A 6,113-nucleotide genomic window follows, 5' to 3' on the forward strand; every position below is an offset into this window, starting at 1 on the left:
CCATAAAAATTTTAAAAATTCAAAAACAGATGCCAACATTCATGATCGAAAGGACGCCACACAATAAGCCTTTCTGGCTCTTCTGAATAACCAGGCTACTAACAAACAAGGCCATGACCCGAGATCTCCTGCCTCTCCATCATCTAAAGACTGAGGGTTCCAGGGCTCAGCCCTGAGTCTCTCTATACACTCACTTCCTAGGTAGCACTGATGACTCTCTCCGTTAGCTAAAATTGGTGAGTTCTGCATTCAAATACAAGACCCTGACTCAACATATAAGGTGGAATAAAATCAGAGGAGACACTCAATATTTATCTCTGCTCCTGCACAGTGAACGTGGATATACACTTGCTCATACACTACACACATAAAACAAGAATAGAAAAAGAAAACTTTAAAAAAAATCCCACCAAACTACTATCCTCACCACTACCACCACTGAAAATGAGAGGGAGCCTAATTTGGCTGTAGTACAGCTTGGGCAGTCAGGAGGTCAAGCAAAAGGATCTAGTGGTTAAAGTCATTTTCAGTTATACAGTGAGTTCAAGGTTAACCTGGTTACATCAAATCAAGTCTAAAATTAAAAAGTGAAACCAACTTTTCTCTTTGAGTGTAGTATGACTAAAGTAGAAACGACTAACACTAGACAGTGGCTCATCAGCCAAGAGCACTTGATGTTCTTGCAGAGGGCCAGCGTTCAGGTCTCAGCCCCCCAGATGGTGGAGTTACCATCTGTAACTCCAGCGCCCGGGGCTCCAACACCCTTTTCTGACTTCTGAGGACATATATGTAATGCGCATACATACGTGCAGGCAAAACATCCATACACATAAAATAATAAAATAAATCTTTAAAAAGTGTTTAAGTAATGCCGGGTAGTTGTAGTGCATGCCTTTAATCCCAGCACTTGGAAGGCAGAGGCAGGCGGATCTCTCTGATTTCGAAGCTAGCCTGGTCTACAAGAGCTAGTTCTGGGACAGGCTCCAAAGCTACAGAGAAACCCTGTCTTGAAAACCAACCAACCAACCAAACAAACAAACAAAAGAATGTTTAAGTAGAAATGCCTTCTGAGATGAGTTCACAGAAGGCACTGTGGCTTGTTGCTCGCTTACTCTTCTGAACAACTCTCTGGAGAAACACCTGCTCTGTCCTGAGGACACACAAGTACCTCTGAGGAGGCCCAGGAGAAAGCATTGGGAGTTCTGCCAACAGCCTTGTGAGTGAGGCATCTTGGAAGCAGATTTTCCAGCCTCTGGTTGAAACCTCAGATCACTGTCAGCCTTGCCTGTGTCTCCTAAGCCAGAAACACCAGCTAATCTGCTCCAACTTCCGACCCACAGTGGCTGTGTGAGACCATAAACAACTGCCCCTTAATACCAAACTCAGGATAATTCCTTGTACGGCTGCATAACTGGAGCACAGCCAAAGCTTCCTCGGTGCTCGTGATACCTCCTAAAGTCTGTCTTGTTTTGCTTTTCCTCAACAGAACAGTTACAGGATCCTTTTAAAAACACAACAGGGCTGCTGAGGTGTCTCGGGGAGTAAAAGTACTTGTTACCATCCCGACGGCCTGAATTCAGTCCACAGAACCCAGAGTGGAAGGAGAGAATTGCCCATAAAGTTGTTCTCCAACCTCTACCCGAGAACTGTAGCACACACTTGCACACAAAATAAAACAAACAAACAAACAAACAAAACATAAGCAGCCAAGCATGGTGGGACATGCCTAAAATCCTGGCACTTGTGAGGTTGAGGCAGAAGGAGTGTCAAAGTTAGAGTCTTCCATGGACTACATAGTAAGTTAGAAGGCAGCCTGGGCTACACAGACCCCCTGTCTCAAAAAACAAACAAACAAACAAAAGACCCCCTGTCTCAAAAAACAAAACCCTAGGTAACAGCCAACTACAATTAAAGAAGATCTTTATAATAGTCCGTAGAGTCCTAATTGACCCATCTTAGCCAAATGAATTAATCCTCTCTCACCTCCTTGGCCATGCCTCCGACCACATAGCCAGCCACCCTCATGTGCTTAGAACACAGCAGGAGCCGCGCTCACATATTAGCAAGACCTCTAACCCGGTCTCCGATCAACTGTCACTTTTTTAGTAAGCTGTGTCGTGTAAAGTGACACCACTCCCAGACATAAGCACTGGCAATTCTACTTACCATGTCTAGCGGCCTCTAATTATTATGTGCAACAACTTACCAAAATGTAAACCCCACCAGTACAGGAATACTGTTTTCTCTTTGCTTGAGACGGTGTCTTGCTACAGTGGCTCAGGCTGACCTAGAACTCGTGAATCTAGTTTCTGCCTTCCAAGTACTTAGATTACAAATGTGTACCGTCACCCCAGCTAACATCACTTCACTAAATGCTGTATTCCAAGCTCCTAAAATAGACCTGGTGTGTATGAAGTGCCCAATAAACCTGACTGGCTGATAGCTAACATTAAGTAACATGATCCTTATGTTTTACAAAGTGTTGGCAGTTCCATAACCATTCATAAAGCAAAAGTAAGATCATGTATAGTGTGTACAGTGTTTAACTCTTAAAATAATCAGTTGCAACCTTCATTATCAAAAAAAAAGAACACAAACACCAAAAACAAACAAACAAACAAAAAACCTTAGCGGTATAGGATTACTGTCTCAGCTGGGCAGTGGTGGATCATCCTTTAATGCCAGCACTTGGGAGGCAGAGGCAGGAGCATCTCTGAGAATTTGAGGTCAGCCTGGCTACAAAATGAGTTTCAGGACAGCCAGAGCTGTGATACAAAGAAATCTTGTCTTGAAAAAAAAAATTACTATCCTCATTTTACAATCAAGAAAACAAAGATTCAGGGCTCCACAATTAGGAAGACTTGTTCTTGAAGAGCTGGGTTCCATTCTTAACACTCACTAGTGACTAACAACCATCTGCAAGTCCAGCTCCAGAGGGCTTGAGGTCCTCTTCTGACTTCTGATGGCACCAGGCACACAGATGGTATGCATACATACATGTAGGCAAAGCACTCATACATACAAAATAAAAATAAATAAAATCCTGAAGAAAAAAGAAAGAATGGAGGAAAACCAGTGTTTTAAAAAATGTTAGTGTGAGCGGGGTATCATAGCCCATGTCTTTAATCTCAGCACTCATGAGGCAGCAACAGGTGGATTTCTGAGTTTGAGGCCAGTCAGGTCTACAAGAATGAGTTCCAGGACAGCCAGAGCTACATGGAAAGACTGTCTCAAAAAACAAACAAACAATGAAACAAAGCAAAACAAAACAAAATACGGAAGTATGAAGGAGATGGTTCTTTGGTTAAGAGCCATATTGCTCTTGCAGGGGATCCAAATCCAATTTTCATTGCCCACTCTGGGCAGCTGACAGCTGCCTCTAACTCCGGCTCCAGATCTAAGGTCTCGGGGTTCACGTGCGCCCCACACACAAAATTAAAAGTGAATATGATTTTTAGATGGAAAGTTGAAATGGGAGCATGGCTCAGCAGGGAAAGGGAGGCCTGATGACTCGAGTGTGACCCCCATGAAGGTGGAAGGAGGCCCCAACTCCTCAAAGCTGTCTTCTGGCCTCCCTGTGTACACCAGGGCACAACTCCACACACACACACACACACACACACACTATTTTTTTTTTAAGGAAGAAACACAACTAGTTAGTGGCAAAGTAGAAACCAAATTCTAGTCTGATTCCAGATTCTACACTCATCTCATTAGCTGTCAAAGCCAAAAATTAAAATCACAGCCCCTCGGAGCATTTCCCAATGGGGCGTGAAGCGATGGCATCCATGTCTAAAGCTTTCTGGGGTTGAAGGAGCAAAGTACAGAAGAATGTTCCTGGAAGAACACGGGCTGTCAGTGTATCAGTAGGACAACCCAGATCTCATCTTGATTATTTTTGTTATGAATTCTATTGATCTGGTAAGATCAATTCTCCTTTATAAGCCTTCTCAGCGCCTGGCCTTGGATGTCCAAGACCTGAAATTTCAGCTTCTAAGGAGGCCAAGACAAGAAGACATCAAGTTCAAATCAAGCCTTGGTAAATTGGTAAGACCTTGTCTCAAAATAAAAGAGTAAAAAGAGGGCTTGGATTAGCTCAGTGGCAGAACACTGGTCAGCACGCAGAAGACCCTGGGTCCAATTCCCATTACAAAAGCCCTTTTAGTAAAATGTGAATTGTAACCCTGGCCTCCGTATCTTACAGGCTAAAGTAAAAACAGCAACTCAAAGACAATCTAGTTAAGTTATCAATCATTTACATTGGCAGATTCTAGCTCTAACTTGATTTATGAGGGCTTATTTCTTCATGCATAAAATGTGAACAAATGGAACCCACATCGTAGATCGCTGCGTGGATTAACGGGGCCTTTGCAGGTAACGCATTTAGCAGAGCTGTCATCTTGTGACCATTCAGTAACTTTACTATCATCGTGGGACACAGAGCTGAAAAAAAAGACATGACTTCTAATAAACAAGCCCCAAACATGAGCCAGGGGAAGAACATTGACTTGAGCAACGATGGCAAAACCCAAGAATCGAGATTAGCTGAGCCTGGAGCAGGCCTCTAGGAAAGATTCTGAAGAAGTGAGGAAGTGGTCTTCGAGCTGGGTCCTGAGGAATTAGGAATCTGAGAGGGAGCAGCGGACTGGGACCGGACTTTCAAGGGGTAGATCACGTGCAAAGCCCTAGGGGCACAGGGCGCTGCGAAGCTCGGGGGAGCACGAAGTGAGAGATCTGCAGGGAGCGCAACGTCTTAGCCGGTTAGCCCTGGCTACGGCTGTGGGCCACCCTGGGGTGCAGTTCTCCGGAGCTGTGGCTGCAGCAGGAAGCTCAGGCAGGCAGGCCCGGACCCCTGCCCAGCCGCTGCCCAGGCGAGATTCCCGAGGCGCCCGGGCTCTGGACCGTTAGACTCGGCACCTCCCGCCTGCCCCAGACCCACCTCTGCAGCGCCGGTCCCCGGGAATCCCCGAGTGCTCCTCAGCAACCGCAGAAGCGAAACAGCAGCCCGGCGGCCAGGCCCGGGGCGGCCCTCAGCCCGGCGGCCAGGCCCCACCCCCCAAACTCCCGCCCTTTCTTGGGGGACGGCCCAGCGGAGCCGAGCGCCCGGAGCCGGCGCGCCGAGGCTGCGCCTCTCGCCATATTAGGTACTGGCAGCCAACTTCCTAGAGAGCCTCAAAAAGGAAAAGGGGGTATAGTGAGACACACGAGCGCTCTCCAGAAATAGACACAGCCACAGTCTCTGAATTCTAGCATTGAACGTTCAGAGGGGAGAAGAAACACCCGCTCTCCGACTTCCGCCCGCGGCTTCAGAGTTAAATAACGCGCACGCGTAAAACCAAGATCTAGGGGCACCTGCGCACTGTTGCTCTAACAGTAGTGACTGCGTGAGGGTCTAGTTGTGGTTAAATCTGGGCGAGCGACTCAACTTTCCATCTTTCCGGGTCCTCCACGCGGCCTCGGGCAACACAGCATCCACAAACAACTTAGTGTCGTTTGGACTACTCGGTACTCCACAAGCCTTTGCACAGTATTGCTTTGCTGGAACGGTTTAAATGCCAGGAGGGCTGCGGTTTGTCCAATTATGACTACCTCTAGACGTCTGCTTTCTGCTTTTTTCTTAGCGTAGAAATTTCATTTGTCTGACTCCTGGTTGTCTCTAGTTTTAGTCAAGACAAAGGTCGGAAAAAAAACAGCAAAGAAACCAGATGATTTTTCTCTATGGGCACTACATGAGACTGACCTTTAGGATACAGGGCCATCTTTGAGCATCTCTGACTCTAGCATCCAGTACAAGGGCTGGCACAACAGCAAGTGTTGAGAGAACCAGTGTACAAACTGTGTGTACCCAAGAGAAGTCGGCTGGGCGGTGGTGGCACTCGCTTAGTCCCAGCACTCAGGAGGCAGAGGTAGACAGATCTCTGGTTGGAGGTCAGCCTGGTCTACAGAGTTCTAGGACAGCCAGGGCTACACAGAGAAACCCTGTCTTGAGAAACGGAGAGAGAAGACACAAAGGGAATCTGAGAAGGGAGCACTCCGTTAAGCACCTCACAGCTTTTTATGTGATTTGAGTGATTTTGTTGGAACAAAGGTCCACGCTTGGGGAGCAAGCATCT

At 46.6% G+C, this 6,113-nt stretch overlaps 1 protein-coding gene across 2 annotated transcripts in view; it reads right to left on the minus strand.

The window, feature by feature from the left end:
* Cep250 (centrosomal protein 250) overlaps window positions 1–5,028 on the minus strand; it is a 47,174-nt gene extending 42,146 nt beyond the window's left edge. For both annotated transcript variants that reach the window (XM_026787124.1, XM_005363063.3), the window contains exon 1: window positions 4,940–5,028. The gene's annotated coding sequence lies outside the window, so the exon portion shown is untranslated. The remainder of the gene's footprint in view (window positions 1–4,939) is intronic.
* Window positions 5,029–6,113: the final 1,085 nt, after the last annotated feature.

This window comes from Microtus ochrogaster, linkage group LG8, assembly GCF_000317375.1.
Source record: "Microtus ochrogaster isolate Prairie Vole_2 linkage group LG8, MicOch1.0, whole genome shotgun sequence".
Taxonomy (NCBI): Eukaryota; Metazoa; Chordata; class Mammalia; order Rodentia; family Cricetidae; genus Microtus; species Microtus ochrogaster.